This window comes from Haemaphysalis longicornis, unplaced genomic scaffold (assembly GCF_048455015.1).
Source record: "Haemaphysalis longicornis isolate Haplotype H1 unplaced genomic scaffold, Haemaphysalis longicornis Haplotype H1 scaffold_11, whole genome shotgun sequence".
Classification (NCBI taxonomy): Eukaryota; Metazoa; Arthropoda; class Arachnida; order Ixodida; family Ixodidae; genus Haemaphysalis; species Haemaphysalis longicornis.
Window position 1 is genome coordinate 20,084,506 of NW_027526214.1, and position 25,057 is coordinate 20,109,562.

General features: G+C 49.6%; 8 non-coding genes across 8 annotated transcripts; all 8 read right to left on the reverse strand.

Moving 5' to 3' along the window:
- Window positions 1-1,083: 1,083 nt before the first annotated feature.
- Window positions 1,084-1,156, reverse strand: Trnat-agu (transfer RNA threonine (anticodon AGU)). The gene has a single exon. It is a non-coding gene; the product is annotated as a tRNA-Thr (tRNA).
- A 1,785-nt stretch (window positions 1,157-2,941) lies between these two features.
- Window positions 2,942-3,014, reverse strand: Trnat-agu (transfer RNA threonine (anticodon AGU)). Its single transcript has one exon. It is a non-coding gene; the product is annotated as a tRNA-Thr (tRNA).
- An 8,277-nt stretch (window positions 3,015-11,291) lies between these two features.
- On the reverse strand, window positions 11,292-11,364 carry Trnat-agu (transfer RNA threonine (anticodon AGU)). The gene has a single exon. It is a non-coding gene; the product is annotated as a tRNA-Thr (tRNA).
- A 1,781-nt stretch (window positions 11,365-13,145) lies between these two features.
- On the reverse strand, window positions 13,146-13,218 carry Trnat-agu (transfer RNA threonine (anticodon AGU)). The gene has a single exon. It is a non-coding gene; the product is annotated as a tRNA-Thr (tRNA).
- Window positions 13,219-16,367: 3,149 nt separating this feature from the next.
- Trnat-agu (transfer RNA threonine (anticodon AGU)) lies at window positions 16,368-16,440 on the reverse strand. Its single transcript has one exon. It is a non-coding gene; the product is annotated as a tRNA-Thr (tRNA).
- A 390-nt stretch (window positions 16,441-16,830) lies between these two features.
- Trnat-agu (transfer RNA threonine (anticodon AGU)) lies at window positions 16,831-16,903 on the reverse strand. Its single transcript has one exon. It is a non-coding gene; the product is annotated as a tRNA-Thr (tRNA).
- A 5,950-nt stretch (window positions 16,904-22,853) lies between these two features.
- Window positions 22,854-22,926, reverse strand: Trnat-agu (transfer RNA threonine (anticodon AGU)). The gene has a single exon. It is a non-coding gene; the product is annotated as a tRNA-Thr (tRNA).
- Window positions 22,927-23,317: 391 nt separating this feature from the next.
- Window positions 23,318-23,390, reverse strand: Trnat-agu (transfer RNA threonine (anticodon AGU)). The gene has a single exon. It is a non-coding gene; the product is annotated as a tRNA-Thr (tRNA).
- Window positions 23,391-25,057: the final 1,667 nt, after the last annotated feature.

Below are 25,057 nucleotides of genomic sequence, written 5' to 3' on the forward strand. Positions count from 1 at the left end.
GCGAATCAGACAATGGGAAAAGAGGGGCTCCGTGAAATAAGACAAGAAAATAAGGACTGGCAGTCAAGAAAACCTCGGAAAGCAATCGGGAGGTTGTAATGGGTCAGAGAAAGAGATAAATTTTTTGAGTCCAAAAGAAAGTGGTGAAAAAATGCCCGCAGGGGGGGATCTGAACCCACGACCTCCAGAATACTGGTCTGCTGCGATAACCACTACGCTACCGGCGAGGCTGTTTCCCTAGCACTTTCTCGGGTTTTTGTGTTAAGGTATGTTTTTGTTTCCTGCACTTGGGGTTGGTAGCCAGCGCCACTCGGCCTACTCGGGGTGAAGGGGACATTCTTTTTAACCCCCAGGTCGTGACTCGAGTGTCTACGACATGTCGAGAGTAGTCGACCAGCGTTGAGCCCTCTTAAGCTCCCTTTGTCACCAAAGCTTGCCAGAACAAAGGCCCTCGCTAAGCATGTTGCTAATGAGAAATTGGGAAAAGAGGGGCTCCATTAAATAAGACAGAAAATAAAGGCTGGCAGTCAAGAAAACCTCGGAAAGCAAAGGGAAGCTTGTAGTGGGTCAGAGAAAAAGATGAATTTTTTGAGTCCAAAAGAAAGTGGTGAAAAAATGCCCGCCGGGTGGGATCCGAACCCACGACCTCCAGAATACCGGTCTGGTGCTATAACCACTACGCTACCAGCGGGGCTGTTTCCCCAGCACTTTCTCGGGTACTTGTGTTAAGGTATTTTTTGGTTTCCGGCACTTGGGGGTGGTAGCCAGCGCCACTCGGACTACTCGGGGTGAAGGGGACCTTCTTTTTAACCCCCGGGTCGTGACTCGAGTGTCTACGACATGTCGAGAGTAGTCGACCAGCATTGAACAATGTTAAGCTCCCTTTGGCACCAAGACTGCCAGAACAGAGGCCCTCGCTAAGCATGTAGCGAATCAAAAAATGGGAAATGAGGGGCTCCGTGAAATAAGACAGAAAATAAGGGCTGGCAGTCAAGAAAACCTCGGAAGCAAAGGGTAGCTTGTAGTCGGTCATAGAAAGAGATGAAGAATTTTTTGAGTCGAAAAGAAACAGGTGAAAAAATGCCCGCCGGGTGGGATCCGAACCCATGACCTCCAGAATACTGGTTTGGTGCGATAACCACTACGCTACCGGCGGGCCTGTTTCCCCAGCACTTTCTCGGGTATTTATGTTAAGGTATTTTTTGTTTCTTGCACTTGGGGGTGGTAGCCAGCGCCACTTGGACTACTCGGGGTGACTTCTTTTTAACTCCCGTGCCGTGACTCGAGTGTCTACGACATGTCGAGAGTGGTCGACCAGCGTTGAACATCCTTAAGCTCCCTTTGGCGCCAAGATTGCTAGAACAGAGGCCTTCGTTAAGCATGTAGCGAATCAGAAAATGGGAAATGAGGGGCTCCGTGAAATAAGAAAGAAAATAAGGGCTGACAGTCAAGAAAACCTCGGAAAGCAAAGGGGAGGTTGTATTGGGTCATAGAAACAGATGAAGAATTTTTTGAGTCGAAAAGAAAGTGGTGAAAAATGCCCGCCGGGTGGGATACGAACCCACGCTCTCCAGAATACCGGTCTGGTGCTATAACCACTACGCTACCGGCGGGGCTGTTTCCCCAGCACTTTCTCAAGTATTTATGTTAAGGTATTTTTTTGTTTCCTGTACTTGGGGGGGGGGGGGGGTAGCCAGTGCCACTCGGACTACTCGGGGTGAAGGGGACCTTCTTTTTAACCTCCGGGTCGTGAGTCGAGTCTCTACGACATGTCGAGAGTAGTCGACCAGCGTTGAACCCTCTCAAGCTCTCTTTGGCATTTGGCACCAAGACTTCCAGAACCGAGGCCCTCGCTAAGCATTTAGCGAATCAGACAATGGGAAAAGAGGGGCTCCGTGAAATAAGACAAGAAAATAAGGACTGGCAGTCAAGAAAACCTCGGAAAGCAATCGGGAGGTTGTAATGGGTCAGAGAAAGAGATGAATTTTTTGAGTCCAAAAGAAAGTGGTGAAAAAATGCCCGCAGGGGGGTACTGAACCCACGACCTCCAGAATACTGGTCTGGTGCGATAACCACTACGCTACCGGCGGGGCTGTTTCCCTAGCCCTTTCTCGGGTTTTTTTGTTAAGGTATGTTTTTGTTTCCTGCACTTGTGGGTGGTAGCCAGCGCCACTTGGACTACTCGGGGTGACTTCTCTTTAACTCCCGGGCCGTGACTCGAGTACCACGACATGTCGAGAGTGGTCGACCAGCGTTGAACCCCCTTAGGCTCCCTTTGTCGCCAAGATTGCTAGAACAGAGGCCTTCGTTAAGCATGTAGCGAATCAGAAAATGGGAAAGGTGGGCTCTGTGAAATAAGACAGAAAATAAGGGCTGACAGTAAAAAAACCTCGGAAAGCAAAGGGGAGGTTGTAGTGGGTCATAGAAACAGATGAAGAATTTTTTTAGTCGAAAAGAAATTGGTGAAAAAATGCCCGCCGGGTGAGATCCGAACCCACGTTCTCCAGAATACCGGTCTGGTGCGATAACCACGATGCTACCAGTGGGGCTGTTTCCCCAGAACTTTCTCGGGTATTTATGTGAAGGTATTTTTTTGGTTTCCTGCACTTAAGGGGTTGTGCCCAGCGCCACTCGGACTACTCGGGGTGAAGGGGACATTTTTTTTAACTCCCGGGCCGTGACTCGAGTTTCCAAGACATGTCGAGAGTGGTCGACAAGCGTTGAACCCCCTTAGGCTACCTTTGGCGCCAAGACTGCTGGAACACAGGCCTTCGTTAAGCATGTTCGGAATCAGAAAATGGGAAATGAGGGGCTCCATGAAATAAGACAGAAAATAAGGGCTGACGGTCAAGAAAACCTCGGAAAGCAAAGGGGAGGTTGTAGTGGGTCATTGAAACAGATGAAGAATTTTTTGAGTCGAAAAGAAAGTGGTGAAAAAATGCCCGCCGGGTGGGATCCGAACCCACGACCTCCAGAATACTGGTCTGGTGCGATAACCACTACTCTACCGGCGGGGCTGTTTCCCCAGCACTTTCTTGGGTATTTGTGTTAAGGTATTTTTTGTTTCTTGCACTTGGGGGTGGTAGCCAGCGCCACTTGGACTACTGGGGTGACTTCTCTTTAACTCCCGGGCCGTGACTCGAGTACCACGACATGTCGAGAGTGGTCGACCAGCGTTGAACCCCCTTAGGCTCCCTTTGGCGCCAAGATTGCTAGAACAGAGGCCTTCGTTAAGCATGTAGCGAATCAGAAAATGGGAAATGAGGGGCTCCGTGAAATAAGAAAGAAAATAAGGGCTGACAGTCAAGAAAACCTCGGAAAGCAAAGGGGAGGTTGTAGTGGGTCATAAAAACAGATGAAGAATTTTTTGAGTCGAAAAGAAAGCGGTGAAAAATTGCCCGCCGGGTGGGATCCGAACCCACGTTCTCCAGAATACCGGTCTGGTGTGATAACCACTATGCTACCAGTGGGGCTGTTTCCCCAGAACTTTCTCGGGTAATAATGTGAAGGTATTTTTTTTGTTTCCTGCTCTTGAGGGTGGTACCCAGCGCCACTCGGACTACTCGGGGTGAAGGGGACATTTTTTTTAACTCCCGGGCCGTGACTCGAGTGTCCACGACATGTCGAGAGTGGTCGACAAGGCGTTGAACCCCCTTAGGCTCCCTTTGGCGCCATGACTGCTAGAACACAGGCCTTCGTTAAGCATGTAGCGAATCAGAAAATGGGAAATGAGGGGCTCCGTGAAATAAGAAAGAAAATAAGGGCTGACAGTCAAGAAAACCTCGGAAAGCAAAGGGGAGGTTGTAGTGGGTCATAAAAACAGATGAAGAATTTTTTGAGTCGAAAAGAAAGCGGTGAAAAATTGCCCGCCGGGTGGGATCCGAACCCACGTTCTCCAGAATACCGGTCTGGTGTGATAACCACTATGCAACCAGTGGGGCTGTTTCCCCAGAACTTTCTCGGGTATTTATGTGAAGGTATTTTTTTGTTTCCTGTACTTGGGGTTGGTAGCAGCGCCACTCGGCCTACTCGGGGTGAAGGGGACCTTCTTTTTAACCCCCGGGTTGTGACTCGAGTCTCTACGACATGTCGAGAGTAGTCGACTAGCGTTGAGCCCTCTTAAGCTCCCTTTGGCACCAAGACTGCCAGAACAAAGGCCCTCGCTAAGCATGTTGCTAATGAGAAATTGTGAAAAGAGGGGCTCCATGAAATAAGACAGAAAATAAAGGCTGGCAGTCAAGAAAACCTCCGAAAGCAAAGGGAAGTTTGTAGTGGGTCATAGAAAGAGATGAATTTTTTGAGTCCAAAAGAAAGTGGTGAAAAAATGCCCGCCGGGTGGGATCCGAACCCACGACCTCCAGAATACCGGTCTGGTGCTATAACCACTACGCTACCGGCGGGACTGTTTCCCCAGCACTTTAGCGTGTATTTATGTTAAGGTATTTTTTGTTTCCTGCACTTGGGGGTGGTAGCCAGTGCCACTTGGACTACTCGGGGTGTCTTCTTTTTAACTCCCGGGCCGTGACTCGAGTGTCCACGACATGTCGAGAGTGGTCGACCAGCGTTGAACCCCCTTAAGCTCCCTTTGTCGCCAAGATTGCTAGAACAGAGGCCTTCGTTAAGCATGTAGCGAATCAGAAAATGGGAAAGGAGGGGCTCTGTGAAGTAAGACAGAAAATAAGGGCTGACAGTAAAAAAACCTCGGAAAGCAAAGGGGAGGTTGTAGTGGGTCAAAGAAACACATGAAGAATTTTTTGAGTCGGAAAGAAAGTGGTGAAAAAAATGCCCGCCGGGTGGGATCCGAACCCACGTTCTCCAGAATACCGGTCTGGTGCGATAACCACTATGCTACCAGCGGGGCTGTTTCCCCAGAACTTTCTCGGGTATTTATGTGAAGGTATTTTTTTGTTTCCTGTACTTGGGGGGGGGGTAGCCAGTGCCACTCGGACTAGTCGGGGTGAAGGGGACATTTTTTTTAACTCCCGGGCCGTGACTCGAGTGTCCACGACATGTCGACAGTGGTCGACCAGCGTTGAACCCCCTTAGGCTCCCTTTGGCGCCAACTCTGCTAGAACACCGGCCTTCGTTAAGCATGTAGGGAATCAGAAAATGGGAAAGGAGGGGCTCCGTGAAATAAGACAGAAAATAAGGGCTGGCAGTCAAGAAAACCTCGGAAGCAAAGGGGAGCTTGTAGTGGATCATAGAAAGAGATGAAGAATTTTTTGAGTCGAAAAGAAACAGGTGAAAAAATGCCCGCAGGGTGGGATCTGAACCCATGACCTCCAGAATACTGGTCTGGTATTCTGTAACCTGGTATTCGCCAGTTCTGGTATTCGCCAGAACTTTCTCGGGTATTTATAAGAAGGTATTTTTTTGTTTCTTGCACTTGAGGGTGGTAGCCAGCGCCACTCGAACTACTCGGGGTGAAGGGGACATTTTTTTACCCCCGGGTCGTGACTCGAGTGTCTACAACATGTCCAGAGTAGTCGACCAGCGTTGAACCCTCTCAAGCTCCCTTTGGCACCAAGACTGCCAGAACAGAGGCCCTCGCTAAGCATCTAGCGAATCAGAAAATGGGAAAAGATGGGCTCCGTGAAATAAGACAGGAAATAAGGGCTACGAGTCAAGAAAACCTCGGAAAGAAAGGGGAGGTTGTAGTGGGTCATAGAAAGAGAAGAAGAATTTTTTGAGTCGAAAAGAAAGTGGTGAAAAACTGCCCGCCGGGTGGGATCCGAACCCACGTTCCCCAGAATACCGGTCTGGTGCGATAACCACTGCGCCAGCGGCGGGGCTGTTTCCGCAGCACTTTCTCGGGTATTTGTGTTAAGGTATTTTTTTGTTTCCGGCACTTGGGGGTGGTAGCCTGCGCCACTGGGACTACTCGGTGTGAAGGGGACCGTCTTTTTAACCCCCGGGTCGTGACTCGAGTGTCTACAACATGTCGAGAGTAGTCGACCAGCATTGAACAATGTTAAGCTCCCTTTGGCACCAAGACTGCCAGAACAGAGGCCCTCTCTAAGCATGTAGGTTATCAGAAAATTGGAAATGAGGGGCTCCGTGAAATGAGACAGAAAATACGCGCTGGCAGTCAAGAAAACTTCGGAAAGAAAGGGGAGGTTGTAGGGGGTCATAGAAACAGAAGAAGAATTTTTTGAGTCGAAAAGAAAGTGGTGAAAAATGCCCGCCGGGTGGGATACGAACCCACGCTCTCCAGAATACCGGTCTCGTGCGATAACCACTACGCTACCGGCGGGGCTGTTTCCCTAGCACTTTCTCGGGTATTTATGTTAAGGTATTTTTTTGTTTCCTGTACTTGGGGGGGGTAGCCAGTGCCACTCGGACTACTCGGGGTGAAGGAGACCTTCTTTTTAACCCCCGGGTCGTGAGTCGAGTCTCTACGACATGTCGAGAGTAGTCGACCAGCGTTGAACCCTCTCAAGCTCCCTTTGGCACCAAGACTTCCAGAACCGAGGCCCTCGGTAAGCATGTAGCGAATCAGACAATGGGAAAAGAGGGGCTCCGTGAAATAAGACAAGAAAATAAGGACTGGCAGTCAAGAAAACCTCGGAAAGCAATCGGGAGGTTGTAATGGGTCAGAGAAAGAGATGAATTTTTTGAGTCCAAAAGAAAGTGGTGAAAAAATGCCCGCAGGGGGGGATCTGAACCCACGACCTCCAGAATACTGGTCTGCTGCGATACACCACTACGCTACCGGCGAGGCTGTTTCCCTAGCACTTTCTCGGGTTTTTGTGTTAAGGTATGTTTTTGTTTCCTGCACTTGGGGTTGGTAGCCAGCGCCACTCGGCCTACTCGGGGTGAAGGGGACATTCTTTTTAACCCCCAGGTCGTGACTCGAGTGTCTACGACATGTCGAGAGTAGTCGACCAGCGTTGAGCCCTCTTAAGCTCCCTTTGTCACCAAAGCTTGCCAGAACAAAGGCCCTCGCTAAGCATGTTGCTAATGAGAAATTGGGAAAAGAGGGGCTCCATTAAATAAGACAGAAAATAAAGGCTGGCAGTCAAGAAAACCTCGGAAAGCAAAGGGAAGCTTGTAGTGGGTCATAGAAAAAGGTGAATTTTTTGAGTCCAAAAGAAAGTGGTGAAAAAATGCCCGCCGGGTGGGATCCGAACCCACGACCTCCAGAATACCGGTCTGGTGCTATAACCACTACGCTACCAGCGGGGCTGTTTCCCCAGCACTTTCTCGGGTACTTGTGTTAAGGTATTTTTTGGTTTCCGGCACTTGGGGGTGGTAGCCAGCGCCACTCGGACTACTCGGGGTGAAGGGGACCTTCTTTTTAACCCCCGGGTCGTAACTCGAGTGTCTACGACATGTCGAGAGTAGTCGACCAGCATTGAACAATGTTAAGCTCCCTTTGGCACCAAGACTGCCAGAACAGAGGCCCTCGCTAAGCATGTAGCGAATCAAAAAATGGGAAATGAGGGGCTCCGTGAAATAAGACAGAAAATAAGGGCTGGCAGTCAAGAAAACCTCGGAAAGCAATCGGGAGGTTGTAATGGGCCAGAGAAAGAGATGAATTTTTTGAGTCCAAAAGAAAGTGGTGAAAAAATGCCCGCAGGGGGGTATCTGAACCCACGACCTTCAGAATACTGGTCTGGTGCGATAACCAATACGCTACTGGCGGGGCTGTTTCCCTAGCACTTTCTCGGGTTTTTGTGTTAAGGTATGTTTTTGTTTCCTGCACTTGGGGGTGGTAGCCAGCGCCACTTGGACTACTCGGGGTGACTTCTTTTTAACTCCCGGGCCGTGACTCGAGTGTCCACGACATGTCGAGAGTGGTCGACCAGCGTTGAACCCCCTTAGGCTCCCTTTGTCGCCAAGATTGCTAGAACAGAGGCCTTCGTTAAGCATGTAGCGAATCAGAAAATGGGAAAGGAGGGGCTCTGTGAAATAATACAGAAAATAAGGGCTGACAGTAAAAAAACCTCGGAAAGCAAAGGGGAGGTTGTAGTGGGTCATAGAAACAGATGAAGAATTTTTTGAGTCGAAAAGAAAGTGGTGAAAAAAGGCCCGCCGGGTGGTATCCGAACCCACGTTCTCCAGAATACCGGTCTGGTGCGATAACCGCTATGCTACCAGTGGGGCTGTTTCCCCAGAACTTTCTCGGGTATTTATGTGAAGGTATTTTTTTGTTTCCTGCACTTAAGGGGTTGTGCCCAGCGCCACTCGGACTACTCGGGGTGAAGGGGACATTTTTTTTTAACTCCCGGGCCGTGACTCGCGTGTCCACGACATGTCGAGAGTGGTCGACAAGCGTTGAACCCCCTTAGGCTCCCTTTGGCGCCAAGACTGCTAGAACACAGGCCTTCGTTAAGCATGTACGGAATCAGAAAATGGGAAATGAGGGGCTCCGTGAAATAAGACAGGAAATAAGGGCTACGAGGCAAGAAAACCTCGGAAAGAAAGGGGAGGTTGTAGTGGGTCATAGAAACAGAAGAAGAATTTTTTGAGTCGAAAAGAAAGTGGTGAAAAATGCCCGCCGGGTGGGATACGAACCCACGCTCTCCAGAATACCGGTCTGGTGCGATAACCACTACGCTACCGGCGGGGCTGTTTCCCCAGCACTTTCTCGGGTATTTATGTTAAGGTATTTTTTTGTTTCCTGTACTTGGGGGGGGGAGGGAGCCAGTGCCACTCGGACTACTCGGGGTGAAGAAGACCTTCTTTTTAACCCCCGGGTCGTGAGTCGAGTCTCTACGACATGTCGAGAGTAGTCGACCAGCGTTGAACCCTCTCAAGCTCCCTTTGGCACCAAGACTTCCAGAACCGAGGCCCTCTCTAAGCATGTAGCGAATCAGACAATGGGAAAATAGGGGCTCCGTGAAATAAGACAAGAAAATAAGTACTGGCAGTCAAGAAAACCTCGGAAAGCAATCGGGAGGTTGTAATGAGTCAGAGAAAGAGATGAATTTTTTGAGTCGAAAAGAAAGTGGTGAAAAAATGCCCGCAGGGGGGGATCCGAACCCACGACCTCCAGAATACTGGTCTGCTGCGATAACCACTACGCTACCGGCGAGGCTGTTTCCCTAGCACTTTCTCGGGTTTTTGTGTTAAGGTATGTTTTTGTTTCCTGCACTTGGGGTTGGTAGCCAGCGCCACTCGGCCTACTCGGGGTGAAGGGGACCTTCTTTTTAACCCCCGGGTTGTGACTCGAGTGTCTACGACATGTCGAGAGTAGTCGACCAGCGTTGAGCCCTCTTAAGCTCCCTTTGGCACCAAGACTGCCAGAACAAAGGCCCTCGTTAAGCATGTAGTGAATCAGAAAATGGGAAAGGAGGGGCTCTGTGAAGTAAGACAGAAAATAAGGGCTGACAGTAAAAAAACCTCGGAAAGCAAAGGGGAGGTTGTAGTGGGTCATAGAAACACATGAAGAATTTTTTGAGTCGGAAAGAAAGTGGTGAAAAAAATGCCCGCCGGGTGGGATCCGAACCCACGTTCTCCAGAATACCGGTCTGGTGCGATAACCACTATGCTACCAGCGGGGCTGTTTCCCCAGAACTTTCTCGGGTATTTATGTGAAGGTATTTTTTTGTTTCCTGTACTTGGGGGGGGGGGGGGGTTGCCAGTGCCACTCGGACTACTCGGGGTGAAGGGGACATTTTTTTTAACTCCCGGGCCGTGACTCGAGTGTCCACGACATGTCGACAGTGGTCGACCAGCGTTGAACCCCCTTAGGCTCCCTTTGGCGCCAACTCTGCTAGAACACCGGCCTTCGTTAAGCATGTAGGGAATCAGAAAATGGGAAAGGAGGGGCTCCGTGAAATAAGACAGAAAATAAGGGCTGGCAGTCAAGAAAACCTCGGAAGCAAAGGGGAGCTTGTAGTGGATCATAGAAAGAGATGAAGAATTTTTTGAGTCGAAAAGAAACAGGTGAAAAAATGCCCGCAGGGTGGGATCTGAACCAACGAAATCCAGAATACTGGTCTGGTATTCTGTAACCTGGTATTCGCCAGTTCTGGTATTCGCCAGAACTTTCTCGGGTATTTATGAGACGGTATTTTTTTGTTTCCTGCACTTGAGGGTGGTAGCCAGCGCCACTCGAACTACTCGGGGTGAAGGGGACATTTTTTTACCCCCGGGTCGTGACTCGAGTGTCTACGACATGTCGAGAGTAGTCGACCAGCGTTGAACCCTCTCAAGCTCCCTTTGGCACCAAGACTGCCAGAACAGAGCCCCTCGCTAAGCATCTAGCGAATCAGAAAATGGGAAAAGAGGGGCTCCGTGAAATAAGACAGGAAATAAGGACTGGAAGTCAAGAAAACCTCGGAAAGCAATCGGGAGGTTGTAATGGGTCAGAGAAAGAGATGAATTTTTTGAGTCCAAAAGAAAGTGGTTAAAAAATGCCCGCAGGGGGGATCTGAACCGACGACCTCCAGAATACTGGTCTGCTGCGATAACCACTACGCTACCGGCGAGGCTGTTTCCCTAGCACTTTCTCGGGTTTTTGTGTTAAGGTATGTTTTTGTTTCCTGCACTGGGGTTGGTAGCCAGCGCCACTCGGCCTACTCGGGGTGAAGGGGACATTCTTTTTAACCCCCAGGTCGTGACTCGAGTGTCTACGACATGTCGAGAGTAGTCGACCAGCGTTGAGCCCTCTTAAGCTCCCTTTGTCACCAAAGCTTGCCAGAACAAAGGCCCTCGCTAAGCATGTTGCTAATGAGAAATTGGGAAAAGAGGGGCTCCATGAAATAAGACAGAAAATAAAGGCTGGCAGTCAAGAAAACCTCGGAAAGCAAAGGGAAGCTTGTAGTGGGTCATAGAAAGATATGAATTTTTTGAGTCCAAAAGAAAGTGGTGAAAAAATGCCCGCCGGGTGGGATCCGAACCCACGACCTCCAGAATACCAGTCTGGTGCTATAACCACTACGCTACCAGCGGGGCTGTTTCCCCAGCACTTTCTCGGGTACTTGTGTTAAGGTATTTTTTGGTTTCCGGCACTTGGGGGTGGTAGCCAGCGCCACTCGGACTACTCGGGGTGAAGGGGACCTTCTTTTTAACCCCCGGGTCGTGACTCGAGTGTCTACGACATGTCGAGAGTAGTCGACCAGCATTGAACTATGTTAAGCTCCCTTTGGCACCAAGACTGCCAGAACAGAGGCCCTCGCTAAGCATGTAGCGAATCAAAAAATGGGAAGTGAGGGGCTCCGTGAAATAAGACAGAAAATAAGGGCTGGCAGTCAAGAAAACCTCGGAAGCAAAGGGTAGCTTGTAGTCGGTCATAGAAAGAGATGAAGAATTTTTTGAGTCGAAAAGAAACAGGTGAAAAAATGCCCGCCGGGTGGGATCCGAACCCATGACCTCCAGAATACTGGTTTGGTGCGATAACCACTACGCTACCGGCGGGCCTGTTTCCCCAGCACTTTCTCGGGTATTTATGTTAAGGTATTTTTTGTTTCTTGCACTTGGGGGTGGTAGCCAGCGCCACTTGGACTACTCGGGGTGACTTCTTTTTAACTCCCGTGCCGTGACTCGAGTGTCTACGACATGTCGAGAGTGGTCGACCAGCGTTGAACATCCTTAAGCTCCCTTTGGCGCCAAGATTGCTAGAACAGAGGCCTTCGTTAAGCATGTAGCGAATCAGAAAATGGGAAATGAGGGGCTCCGTGAAATAAGAAAGAAAATAAGGGCTGACAGTCAAGAAAACCTCGGAAAGCAAAGGGGAGGTTGTATTGGGTCATAGAAACAGATGAAGAATTTTTTGAGTCGAAAAGAAAGTGGTGAAAAATGCCCGCCGGGTGGGATACGAACCCACGCTCTCCAGAATACCGGTCTGGTGCTATAACCACTACGCTACCGGCGGGGCTGTTTCCCCAGCACTTTCTCAAGTATTTATGTTAAGGTATTTTTTTGTTTCCTGTACTTGGGGGGGGGGGTAGCCAGTGCCACTCGGACTACTCGGGGTGAAGGGGACCTTCTTTTTAACCTCCGGGTCGTGAGTCGAGTCTCTACGACATGTCGAGAGTAGTCGACCAGCGTTGAACCCTCTCAAGCTCTCTTTGGCATTTGGCACCAAGACTTCCAGAACCGAGGCCCTCGCTAAGCATTTAGCGAATCAGACAATGGGAAAAGAGGGGCTCCGTGAAATAAGACAAGAAAATAAGGACTGGCAGTCAAGAAAACCTCGGAAAGCAATCGGGAGGTTGTAATGGGTCAGAGAAAGAGATGAATTTTTTGAGTCCAAAAGAAAGTGGTGAAAAAATGCCCGCAGGGGGGTACTGAACCCACGACCTCCAGAATACTGGTCTGGTGCGATAACCACTAGGCTACCGGCGGGGCTGTTTCCCTAGCCCTTTCTCGGGTTTTTTTGTTAAGGTATGTTTTTGTTTCCTGCACTTGTGGGTGGTAGCCAGCGCCACTTGGACTACTCGGTGTGACTTCTCTTTAACTCCCGGGCCGTGCCTCGAGTACCACGACATGTCGAGAGTGGTCGACCAGCGTTGAACCCCCTTAGGCTCCCTTTGTCGCCAAGATTGCTAGAACAGAGGCCTTCGTTAAGCATGTAGCGAATCAGAAAATGGAAAAGGTGGGCTCTGTGAAATAAGACAGAAAATAAGGGCTGACAGTAAAAAAACCTCGGAAAGCAAAGGGGAGGTTGTAGTGGGTCATAGAAACAGATGAAGAATTTTTTTAGTCGAAAAGAAATTGGTGAAAAAATGCCCGCCGGGTGAGATCCGAACCCACGTTCTCCAGAATACCGGTCTGGTGCGATAACCACGATGCTACCAGTGGGGCTGTTTCCCCAGAACTTTCTCGGGTATTTATGTGAAGGTATTTTTTTGGTTTCCTGCACTTAAGGGGTTGTGCCCAGCGCCACTCGGACTACTCGGGGTGAAGGGGACATTTTTTTTAACTCCCGGGCCGTGACTCGAGTGTCCAAGACATGTCGAGAGTGGTCGACAAGCGTTGAACCCCCTTAGGCTACCTTTGGCGCCAAGACTGCTGGAACACAGGCCTTCGTTAAGCATGTTCGGAATCAGAAAATGGGAAATGAGGGGCTCCATGAAATAAGACAGAAAATAAGGGCTGACGGTCAAGAAAACCTCGGAAAGCAAAGGGGAGGTTGTAGTGGGTCATTGAAACAGATGAAGAATTTTTTGAGTCGAAAAGAAAGTGGTGAAAAAATGCCCGCCGGGTGGGATCCGAACCCACGACCTCCAGAATACTGGTCTGGTGCGATAACCACTACTCTACCGGCGGGGCTGTTTCCCCAGCACTTTCTTGGGTATTTGTGTTAAGGTATTTTTTGTTTCTTGCACTTGGGGGTGGTAGCCAGCGCCACTTGGACTACTCGGGGTGACTTCTCTTTAACTCCCGGGCCGTGACTCGAGTACCACGACATGTCGAGAGTGGTCGACCAGCGTTGAACCCCCTTAGGCTCCCTTTGGCGCCAAGATTGCTAGAACAGAGGCCTTCGTTAAGCATGTAGCGAATCAGAAAATGGGAAATGAGGGGCTCCGTGAAATAAGAAAGAAAATAAGGGCTGACAGTCAAGAAAACCTCGGAAAGCAAAGGGGAGGTTGTAGTGGGTCATAAAAACAGATGAAGAATTTTTTGAGTCGAAAAGAAAGCGGTGAAAAATTGCCCGCCGGGTGGGATCCGAACCCACGTTCTCCAGAATACCGGTCTGGTGTGATAACCACTATGCTACCAGTGGGGCTGTTTCCCCAGAACTTTCTCGGGTATTAATGTGAAGGTATTTTTTTTGTTTCCTGCTCTTGAGGGTGGTACCCAGCGCCACTCGGACTATTTGGGGTGAAGGGGACATTTTTTTTTAACTCCCGGGCCGTGACTCGAGTGTCCACGACATGTCGAGAGTGGTCGACAAGGCGTTGAACCCCCTTAGGCTCCCTTTGGCGCCATGACTGCTAGAACACAGGCCTTCGTTAAGCATGTAGCGAATCAGAAAATGGGAAATGAGGGGCTCCGTGAAATAAGAAAGAAAATAAGGGCTGACAGTCAAGAAAACCTCGGAAAGCAAAGGGGAGGTTGTAGTGGGTCATAAAAACAGATGAAGAATTTTTTGAGTCGAAAAGAAAGCGGTGAAAAATTGCCCGCCGGGTGGGATCCGAACCCACGTTCTCCAGAATACCGGTCTGGTGTGATAACCACTATGCAACCAGTGGGGCTGTTTCCCCAGAACTTTCTCGGGTATTTATGTGAAGGTATTTTTTTGTTTCCTGTACTTGGGGGGGGGTAGCCATTGCCACTCGGACTACTCGGGGTGAAGGGGACCTTTTTTAAACTCCCGGGTCGTGAGTCGAGTTTCTACGACATGTCGAGAGTAGTCGACCAGCGTTGAACCCTCTTAAGCTCCGTTTTGCACCAAGACTGCCAGAACAGAGGCCCTCGCTAAGAATGCAGCCAATCAAAAAATGGGAAATGAGGGGCTCCGTGAAATAAGACAGAAAAAAAGGGCTGACAGTCAAGAAAACCTCGGAAAGCAAAGGGGAGGTTGTAGTGGGTCATTGAAACAGATGAATTTTTTGAGTCGAAAAGAAACAGGTGAAAAAAATTCCCGCAGGGTGGGATCTGAACCCACGACCTCCAGAATACTGGTCTGGTATTCTGTAACCTGGTATTCGCCAGAACTTTCTCGGGTATTTATGAGAAGGTATTTTTTTGTTTCCTGCACTTGAGGGTGGTAGCCAGCGCCACTTGGACTACTCGGGGTGACTTCTTTTTCACTCCCGGGCCGTGACTCGAGTGTCCACGACATGTCGAGAGTGGTCGACCAGCGTTGAACCCCCTTAGGCTCCCTTTGGCGCCAAGACTGCTAGAACACAGGCCTTCGCTAAGCATGTAGCGAATCAAAAAATGGGAAATGAGGGGCTCCGTGAAATAAGACAGAAAATAAGGGCTGGCAGTCAAGAAAACCTCGGAAAGCAAAGGGAAGGTTGTAGTGGGTCATTGAAACAGATGAAGAATTTTTTGAGTCGAAAAGAAAGTGGTGAAAAAATGCCCGCCGGGTGGGATCCGAACCCACGCTCTCCAGAATACCGGTCTGGTGCGATAACCACTACGCTACCGGCGGGGCTGTTTCCCCAGAACTTTCTCGGGTATTTATGTGAAGGTATTTATTTGTGTCCGGCACTTGGGGGTGGTAGCCTGCGCCACTGGGACTACTCGGGATGAAGGGGACCTTTTTTAAACCCCCGGGTCGTGAGTCGAGTCTCTACATGTCGAGAGTAGTCGACCAGCGTTGAACCCTCTCAAGCTCCCTTTGGCACCAAGACTTCCAGAACCGAGGCCCTCGCTAAGCATGTAGCGAATCAGACAATGGGAAAAGAGGGGCTCCGTGAAATAAGACAAGAAAATAAGTACTGGCAGTCAAGAAAACCTCGGAAAGCAATCGGGAGGTTGTAATGGGTCAGAGAAAGAGATGAATTTTTTGAGTCCAAAAGAAAGTGGTGAAAAAATGCCCGCAGGGGGGGATCTGAACCCACGACCTCCAGAATACTGGTCTGCTGCGATAACCACTACGCTACCGTCGAGGCTGTTTCCCTAGCACTTTCTCGGGTTTTTTTGTTAAGGTATGTTTTTGTTTCCTGCACTTGGGGTTGGTAGCCAGCGCCACTCGGCCTACTCGGGGTGAAGGGGACCTTCTTTTTAACCCCCGGGTCGTGACTCGAGTGTCTACGACATGTCGAGAGTAGTCGACCAGCGTTGAGCCCTCTTAAGCTCCCTTTGTCACGAAAGCTTGCCAGAACAAAGGCCCTCGCTAAGCATGTTGCTAATGAGAAATTGGGAAAAGAGGGGCTGCATGAAATAAGACAGAAAATAAAGGCTGGCAGTCAAGAAAACCTCGGAAAGCAAAGGGAAGCTTGTAGTGGGTCATAGAAAGAGATGAATTTTTTAAGTCCAAAAGAAAGTGGTGAAAAAATGCCCGCCGGGTGGGATCCGAAAGCACGACCTCCAGAATACCGGTCTGGTGCTATAACCACTACGCTACCGGCGGGACTGTTTCCCCAGCACTTTAGCGTGTATTTATGTTAAGGTATTTTTTGTTTTCTGCACTTGGGGGTGGTAGCCAGCGCCACTTGGACTACTCGGGGTGAAGGGGACATTTTTTTTAACCCCCGGGTCGTGACTCGAGTTTCTACGACATGTCGAGAGTAGTCGACCAGCGTTGAACCCTCTTAAGCTCCGTTTGGCACCAAGACTGCCAGAACAAATGCCCTCGCTAAGCATGTAGCGAATCAAAAAATGGGAAATGAGGGGCTCCGTGAAATAAGACACAAAATAAGGGCTGGCAGTCAACAAAACCTCGGAAGCAAAGGGGAGCTTGTAGTCGGTCATAGAAAGAGATGAAGAATTTTTTTAGTCGAAAAGAAACAGGTGAAAAAATGCCCGCCGGGTGGGATCCGAACACACGACCTCCAGAATACTGGTCTGGTGCGATAACCACTACGCTACCGGCGGGGCTGTTTCCCCAGCACTTTCTCGGGTATTGGTGTTAATGTATTTTTTGGTTTCCGGCACTTGGGGGTGGTAGCCAGCGCCACTTGGACTACTCGGGGTGAAGGGACTTTTTTTTAACCCCCGGGTCGTGACTCGAGTGTCTATGACATGTCGAGAGTAGTCGACCAGCATTGAACAATGTTAAGCTCCCTTTGGCACCAAGACTGCCAGAACAGAGACCCTCGCTAAGCATGTAGCGAATCAAAAAATGGGAAATGAGGGGCTCCGTGAAATAAGACAGAAAATAAGGGCTGGCAGTCAAGAAAACCTCGGAAGCAAAGGGGAGCTTGTAGTCGGTCATAGAAAGAGATGAAGAATTTTTTGACTCCAAAAGAAAGTGGTGAAAAAATGCCCGCCGGGTGGGATCCGAACCCATGACCTCCAGAATACTGGTTTGGTGCGATAACCACTACGCTACCGGCGGGCCTGTTTCCCCAGCACTTTCTCGGGTTTTTGTGTTAAGGTATGTTTTTGTTTCCTGCGCTTGTGGGTGGTAGCCAGCGCCACTCGGCCTACTCGGGGTGAAGGGGACCTTCTTTTTAACCCCCGGGTCGTGAGTCGAGTCTCTACGACATGTCGAGAGTAGTCGACCAGCGTTGAACCCTCTCAAGCTCTCTTTGGCATTTGGCACCAAGACTTCCAGAACCGAGGCCCTCGCTAAGCATGTAGTGAATCAGACAAAGGGAAAAGAGGGGCTCCGTGAAATAAGACAAGAAAATAAGGACTGGCAGTCAAGAAAACCTCGGAAAGCAATCGGGAGGTTGTAATGGGTCAGAGAAAGAGATGAATTTTTTGAGTCCAAAAGAAAGTGGTGAAAAAATGCCCGCAGGGGGGTATCTGAACCCACGACCCCCAGAATACTGGTCTGGTGCGATAACCACTACGCTACCGGCGGGGCTGTTTCCCTAGCCCTTTCTCGGGTTTTTGTGTTAAGGTATGTTTTTGTTTCCTGCAGTTGTGGGTGGTAGCCAGCGCCACTTGGACTACTCGGGGTGACTTCTTTTTAACTCCCGGACCGTGACTCGAGTGTCCACGACATGTCGAGAGTGGTCGACCAGCGTTGAACCCCTTTAGGCTCCCTTTGTCGCCAAGATTGCTAGAACAGAGGCCTTCGTTAAGCATGTAGCGAATCAGAAAATGGGAAAGGTGGGCTCCGTGAAATAAGACAGAAAATAAGGGCTGACGGTCAAGAAAACCTCGGAAAGCAAAGGGGAGGTTGTAGTGGGTCATTGAAACAGATGAATTTTTTGAGTCGAAAAGAAAGTGGTGAAAAAATGGCCGCCGGGTGGGATCCGAACCCACGTCCTCCAGAATACCGGTCTGGTGAGATAACCACTATGCTACCAGCGGGGCTGTTTCCCCAGAACTTTCTCGGGTATTTATGTGAAGGTATTTTTTTGTTTCCTGTACTTGGGGGGGGTAGCCATTGCCACTCGGACTACTCGGGGTGAAGGGGACCTTTTTTAAACCCCCGGGTCGTGAGTCGAGTTTCTACGACATATCGAGAGTAGTCGACTAGCGTTGAACCCTCTTAAGCTCCGTTTGGCACCAAGACTGCCAGAACAGAGGCCCTCACTAAGAATGTAGGCAATCAAAAAATGGGAAATGAGGGGCTCCGTGAAATAAGACAGAAAATAAGGGCTGGCAGTCAAGAAAACCTCGGAAGCAAAGGGGAGGTTGTAGTGGGTCATAGAAAGAGATGAAGATTTTTTTGAGTCGAAAAGAAACAGGTGAAAAAATGCCCGCAGGGTGGGATCTGAACCCACGACCTCCAGAATACTGGTCTGGTATTCTGTAACCTGGTATTCGCCAGTTCTGGTATTCGCCAGAACTTTCTAGTTTATTTATGAGAAGGTATTTTTTTGTTTCCTGCACTTGAGGGTGGTAGCCAGCGCCACTCGAACTACTCGGGGTGAAGGGGACATTTTTTTTTACCCTTGGGTAGTGACTAGAGTGTCTACGACATGTCGAGAGTAGTCGACCAGCGTTGAACCCTCTTAAGCTCCGTTTGGCACCAAGACTGCCAGAACAGAGGCCCTCGCTAAGCATGTAGCGAATCAAAAAATGGGAAATGAGGGGCTCCGTGAAATAAGACAGAAAATAAGGGCTGACAGTCAAGAAAACCTCGGAAAGCAAAGGGAAGGTTGTACTGGGTCATTGAAACAGATGAAGAATTTTTTGAGTCGAAAAGAAAGGGGTGAAAAAATGCCCGCCGGGTGGGATCCGAACCCACGCTCTCCAGAATACCGGTCTGGTGCGATAACCACTACGCTACCGGCGGGGCTGTTTCCCCAGAACTTTCTCGGGTATTTATGTGAAGGTATTTTTTTGTTTCCTGAACTTGGGGGGGGGGGGCTAGCCAGTGCCACTCGGACTACTCGGGGTGAAGGGGACCTTTTTTTAAACCCCCGGGTCGTGAGTCGAGTCTCTACGACATGTCGAGAGTAGTCGACCAGCGTTGAACCCTCTCAAGCTCTCTTTGGCATTTGGCACCAAGACTTCCAGAACCGAGGCCCTCGCTAAGCATGTAGTGAATCAGACAATGGGAAAAGAGGGGCTCCGTGAAATAAGACAAGAAAATAAGGACTGGCAGACAAGAAAACCTCGGAAAGCAATCGGGAGGTTGTAATGGGTCAGAGAAAGAGATGAATTTTTTGAGTCCAAAAGAAAGTGGTGAAAAAATGCCCGCAGGGGGGTATCTGAACCCACGACCTCCAGAATACTGGTCTGGTGCGATAACCACTACGCTACCGGCGGGGCTGTTTCCCTAGCCCTTTCTCGGGTTTTTGTGTTAAGGTATGTTTTTGTTTCCTGCACTTGGGGTTGGTAGCCAGCGCCACTCGGCCTACTCGGGGTTAAGGGGACCTTCTTTTTAACCCCCGGGTCGTGACTCGAGTGTCTACGACATGTCGAGAGTAGTCGACCAGCATTGAACAATGTTAAGCTCCCTTTGGCACCAAGACTGCCAGAACAGAGGCCCTCGCTAAGCATGTAGCGAATCAAAAAATGGGAAATGAGGGGCTCCGTGACATAAGACAGAAAATAAGGGCTGGCAGTCAAGAAAACCTCGGAAGCAAAGGGGAGCTTGTATTCGGTCATAGAAAGAGATGAAGAATTTTTTGAGTCCAAAAGAAAGTGGTGAAAAAATGCCCGCCGGGTGGGATCCGAACCCCTGACCTCCAGAATACTGGTTTGGTGCGATAACCACTACGCTACCGGCGGGCCTGTTTCCCCAGCACTTTCTCGGGTTTTTGGGTTAAGGTATGTTTTTGTTTCCTGCACTTGGGGTTGGTAGCCAGCGCCACTCGGCCTACTCGGGGTTAAGGGGACCTTCTTTTTAACCCCCGGGTCGTGAGTCGAGTCTCTACATGTCGAGAGTAGTCGACCAGCGTTGAACCCTCTCAAGCTCCCTTTGGCACCAAGACTTCCAGAACCGAGGCCCTCGCTAAGCAAGTAGCGAATCAGACAATGGGAAAAGAGGGGCTCCGTGAAATAAGACAAGAAAATAATGACTGGCAGTCAAGAAAACCTCGGAAAGCAATCGGGAGGTTGTAATGGGTCAGAGAAAGAGATGAATTTTTTGAGTCCAAAAGAAAGTGGTGAAAAAATGCCCGCAGGGGGGTATCTGAACCCACGACCTCCAGAATACTGGTGTGGTGCGATAACCACTACGCTACCGGCGGGGCTGTTTCCCTAGCCCTTTCTCGGGTTTTTGTGTTAAGGTATGTTTTTGTTTCCTGCACTTGTGAGTGGTAGCCAGCGCCACTTGGACTACTCGGGGTGACTTCTTTTTAACTCCCGGACCGTGACTCGAGTGTCCACGACATGTCGAGAGTGGTCGACCAGCGTTGAACCCCCTTAGGCTCCCTTTGTCGCCAAGATTGCTAGAACAGAGGCCTTCGTTAAGCATGTAGCGAATCAGAAAATGGGAAAGGTGGGCTCCGTGAAATAAGACAGAAAATAAGGGCTGACGGTCAAGAAAACCTCGGAAAGCAAAGGGGAGGTTGTAGTGGGTCATTGAAACAGATGAAGAATTTTTTGAGTCGAAAAGAAAGTGGTGAAAAAATGCCCGCCGGGTGGGATCCGAACCCACGACCTCCAGAATACTGGTCTGGTTCGATAACCACTACTCTACCGGCGGGGCTGTTTCCCCAGCACTTTCTTGGGTATTTATGTTAAGGTATTTTTTGTTTCTTGCACTTGGGGGTGGTAGCCAGCACCACTTGGACTACTCGGGGTGACTTCTTTTTCACTCCCGGGCCGTGACTCGAGTGTCTACGACATGTCGAGAGTGGTCGACCAGCTTTGAACCCCCTTAGGCTCCCTTTGGCGCCAAGATTGCTAGAACAGAGGCCTTCGTTAAGCATGTAGCGAATCAGAAAATGGGAAATGAGGGGCTCCGTGAAATAAGAAAAAAAATAAGGGCTGACAGTCAAGAAAACCTCGGAAAGCAAAGGGGAGGTTTTAGTGGGTCACAGAAAGAGATGAATTTTTTGAGTCCAAAAGAAAGTGGTGAAAAAATGCCCGCAGGGGGGATCTGAACCCACGACCTCCAGAATACTGGTCTGCTGCGATACACCACTACGCTACCGGCGAGGCTGTTTCCCTAGCACTTTCTCGGGTTTTTGTGTTAAGGTGTGTTTTTGATTCCTGCACTTGGGGTTGGTAGCCAGCGCCACTCGGCCTACTCGGGGTAAAGGGGACCTTCTTTTTAACCCCCGGGTCGTGACTCGAGTGTCTACGACATGTCGAGAGTAGTCGACCAGCGTTGAGCCCTCTTAAGCTCCCTTTGTCACCAAGACTGCCAGTACAAAGGCCCTCGCTAAGCATGTTGCTAATGAGAAATTGGGAAAAGAGGGGCTCCATGAAATAAGACAGAAAATAAAGGCTGGCAGTCAAGAAAACCCTGGAAAGCAAAGGGAAGCTTGTAGTGGGTCATAGAAAGAGATGAATTTTTTGAGTCCAAAAGAAAGTGGTGAAAAAATGCCCGCCGGGTGGGATCCGAACCCACGACCTCCAGAATACCGGTCTGGTGGTATAACCACTACGCTACCGGCGGGACTGTTTCCCCAGCACTTTAGCGTGTATTTATGTTAAGGTATTTTTTGTTTCCTGCACTTGGGGGTGGTAGCCAGCACCACTTGGACTACTCGGGGTGACTTCTTTTTAAGTCCCGGGCCGTGACTCGAGTGTCCACGACATGTCGAGAGTGGTCAACCAGCGTTGAACCCCCTTAAGCTCCCCTTGTCGCCAAGATTGCTAGAACAGAGGCCTTTGTTAAGCATGTAGCGAATCAGAAAATGGGAAAGGAGGGGCTCTTTGAAGTAAGACAGAAAATAAGGGCTGACAGTAAAAAAACCTCGGAAAGCAAAGGGGAGGTTGTAGTGGGTCATAGAAACAGATGAAGAATTTTTTGAGTCGGAAAGAAAGTGGTGAAAAAATGCTCGCCGGGTGGGATTCGAACCCACGTTCTCCAGAATACCGGTCTGGTGCGATAACCTATATGCTACCAGTGGGGCTGTTTCCCCAGAACTTTCTCGGGTATTTATGTGAAGGTATTTTTTTGTTTCCTGCACTTAATGGGTTGTGCCCAGCGCCACTCGGACTACTCGGGGTGAAGGAGACGTTTTTTTTTACTCCCGGGCCGTGACTCGAGTGTCCACGACATGTCGACAGTGGTCGACCAGCGTTGAACCTCCTTAGGCTCCCTTTGGCGCCAAGACTGCTAGAACACAGGCCTTCGTTAAGCATGTAGGAAATAAGAAAATGGGAAATGAGGGCTCCGTGAAATAAGACAGAAAATAAGGGCTGACAGTCAAGAAAACCTCGGAAAGCAAAGGGGAGGTTGTAGTGCGTCATTGAAACAGATGAAGAATTTTTTGAGTCGAAAAGAAAGTGGTGAAAAAATGCCCGCCGGGTGGGATCCGAACCCACGTCCTCCAGAATACCGGTCTGGTGCGATAACCACTATGCTACCAGCGGGGCGATTTCCCCAGAACTTTCTCGGGTATTTATGTGAAGGTATTTTTTTGTTTCCTGTACTTGGGGGGGGGTAGCCAGTGCCACTCGGACTACTCGGGGTGAATGGGACCTTTTTTAAACCCCCGGGTCGTGAGTCGAGTTTCTACGACATGTCGAGAGTAGTCGACCAGCGTTGAACCTTCTTAAGCTCCGTTTGGCACCAAGACTGCCAGAACCGAGGCCCTCGCTAAGAATGCAGCCAATCAAAAAATGGGAAATGAGGGGCTCCGTGAAATAAGACAGAAAATAAGGGCTGGCAGTCAAGAAAACCTCGGAAGCAAAGGGGAGCTTGTAGTGGGTCATAGAAAGAGATGAAGAATTTTTTTAGTCGAAAAGAAACAGGTGAAAAAATGCCCGCAGGGTGGGATCTGAACCCACGACCTCCAGAATACTGGTCTGGTGCAATAACCACTATGCTACCAGCGGGGCTGTTTCGCCAGAACTTTCTCGGGTATTTATGTGAAGGTATTTTTTTGTTTCGTGCACTTGAGGGTGGTAGCCAGCGCCACTCGAACTACTCGGGGTGAAGGGGACATTCTTTTACCCCCGGGTCGTGACTCGAGTGTCTACGACATGTCGAGAGTAGTCGACCAGCGTTGAACCCTCTTAAGCTCCGTTTGGCACCAAGACTGCCAGAAAAGAGGCCCTCGCTAACCATGTAGCGAATAAAAAAATGGGAAATGAGGGGCTCCGTGAAATAAGACAGAAAAAGAGGGCTGACAGTCAAGAAAACCTCGGAAAGCAAAGGGGAGGTTGTAGTGGGTCATTGAAACAGATGAAGAACTTTTTGAGTCGAAAAGAAAGTGGTGAAAAAATGCCCGCCGGGTGGGATCCGAACCCACGACCTCCAGAATACTGGTTTGGTGCGATAACCAATACGCTACCGGCGGGGCTGTTTCCCTAGCACTTTCTCGGGTATTTATGTTAAGGTATTTTTTGTTTCTTGCACTTGGGGGTGGTAGCCAGCGCCACTTGGACTACTCGGGGTGACTTCTTTTTAACTCCCGGGCCGTGTCTCGAGTGTCTACGACATGTCGAGAGTGGTCGACCAGCGTTGAACATCCTTAAGCTCCCTTTGGCACCAAGACTGCCAGAACAGAGGCCCTCTCTAAGCATGTAGGTTATCAGAAAATGGGAAATGAGGGGCTCCGTGAATTGAGACAGAAAATAAGCGCTGGCAGTCAAGAAAACTTCGGAAAGAAAGGGGAGGTTGTAGTGGGTCATAGAAACAGAAGTAGAATTTTTTGAGTTGAAAAGAAAGTGGTGAAAAATGCCCGCCGGGTGGGATACGAACCCACGCTCTCCAAAATACCGGCCTGGTGCGATAACCACTACGCTACCGGCGGGGCTGTTTCCCTAGCACTTTCTCGGGTATTTATGTTAAGGTATTTTTTTGTTTCCTGTACTTGGGGGGGGGGGGGTAACCAGTGCCACTCGGACTACTCGGGGTGAAGGAGAGCTTCTTTTTAACCCCCGGGTCGTGAGTCGAGTCTCTACGACATGTCGAGAGTAGTCGACCAGCGTTGAACCCTCTCAAGCTCCCTTTGGCACCAAGACTTCCAGAACCGAGGCCCTCGCTAAGCATGTAGCGAATCAGACAATGGGAAAAGAGGGGCTCCGTGAAATAAGACAAGAAAATAACGACTGGCAGTCAAGAAAACCTCGGAAAGCCATCGGGAGGTTGTAGTGGGTCGTAGAAAGAGATGAAGAATTTTTTGAGTCGAAAAGAAACAGGTGAAAAAATGCCCGCAGGTTGGGATCTGAACCCACGACCTCCAGAATACTGGTATGGTGCCATAACCACTATGCTACCAGCGGGGCTGTTTCGCCAGAACTTTTTCGGGTATTTATGTGAAGGTATTTTTTTGTTTCTAGCACTTGAGGGTGGTATCCAGCGCCACTCGAACTACTCGGGGTGAAGGGGGCATTTTTTTTACCTCCCGGGCCGTGATTCGAGTGTCCACGACATGTCGACAGTGGTCGACCAGCGTTGAACCCCCTTAGGCTTCCTTTGGCGCCAAGACTGCTAGAACACAGGCCTTCGTTAAGCATGCAGGGAATCAGAAAATGGGAAATGAGGGGCTCCGTGAAATAAGACAGAAAATAAGGGCTGACAGTCAAGAAAACCTCGGAAGCAAAGGGGAGGTTGTAGTGGGTTATTGAAACAGATGAAGAATTTTTTGATTCGAAAAGAAAGTGGTGAAAAAATGCCCGCCGAGTGGGATCCGAACCCACGACCTCCAGAATACTGGTTTGGTGCGATAACCAATACGCTACCGGCGGGGCTGTTTCCCCAGCACTTTCTCGGGTGTTTATGTTAAGGTATTTTTTGTTTCTTGCACTTGGGGGTGGTAGCCAGCGCCACTTGGACTACTCGGGGTGACTTCTTTTTCACTCCCGGGCCGTGACTCGAGTGTCTACGACATGTCGAGAGTGGTCGACCAGCGTTGAACATGCTTAAGCTCCCTTTGGCGCCAAGATTGCTAGAACAGAGGCCTTCGTTAAGCATGTAGCGAATCAGAAAATGGGAAATGAGGGGCTCCTTGAAATAAGAAAG